At 42.6% G+C, this 881-nt stretch overlaps 1 protein-coding gene across 1 annotated transcript in view; it reads left to right on the top strand.

The window, feature by feature from the left end:
- LOC109925781 (KN motif and ankyrin repeat domain-containing protein 2-like) overlaps positions 1–881 on the top strand; it is an 82,256-nt gene that overhangs the window by 45,165 nt on the left and 36,210 nt on the right. The gene's annotated exons all lie outside the window — the stretch shown is intronic.

Raw genomic sequence — 881 nt, forward strand, 5'->3', positions numbered from 1 at the left:
CCTATCTTGGGAGTGTTTGACAGGGACAATGTAGAGGGATCTTTACTGTCAATCTAACCCTTGTTGTCCCTGTCCTCTCCTCTCAACTTAAAAATATGCCCGCTACCCTAGGGTACAATTTCTAGACATGTGAATTGTCTGATTTCTTTTAGCCTGTGTTCTGCTTAGGGCTGTTTCTACCATCACTGCACTGGAACATCCTCACTTGGATGTGTGTATTACAGTGTTTACCAGCCAAACTGATATTTAAAATCTATTGTAGCAGACTAAACCGACAAATTCCATTCCTTCTTTTAGTCAAAGACCAATGGTATCCAGCACCTGGTCAATCGAGTGACTGTCAGACTTTGATGTGATTTTGCTTTGAGATTTCTGTCTGCAAATCCTTCCCTTGTAATATCCTGTAAAAAGGAGAGTTTTAAAAAGTTGTCACTGACAGTGCAGGGTAATAATTCAGAGTAGACAATTCTAGTTTCTGGGCGAGATTCTGTTTTAATGCCAAAAGCTGGATATTGCCTTCCCACACATTCTCCCTCCCTCTCACACTGCTGTAACTCATTCTCCTCAAGGCAAAGTCTTGCTGATCAACTGCTCAGTGCTCAGTGCTAGCTGTCTAGGATACATGAACCTGAAAATCTTCATGCAAGCTCCCATCCCACGTATGAGCGTATATAAGTGGCTTATATATCTGTGTTATATACAGTGCATTAGATCTAATTTACTGCCCCTTATATCCTGACCATCACTGATAGAAATACTACGTCGTCAACATGAGGAAAGAGGCCACCCTTTAAGCCACCCTGTGAGCGTTTGATAGGGACAGTGGAGAGAGAACTTCACTTTGTATCTAACCCCGTGCTGTCCCTGTCCTGGGAGCATTT

This window comes from Rhincodon typus, chromosome 38 (genome assembly GCF_021869965.1).
Source record: "Rhincodon typus isolate 14 chromosome 38, sRhiTyp1.1, whole genome shotgun sequence".
Classification (NCBI taxonomy): domain Eukaryota; kingdom Metazoa; phylum Chordata; class Chondrichthyes; order Orectolobiformes; family Rhincodontidae; genus Rhincodon; species Rhincodon typus.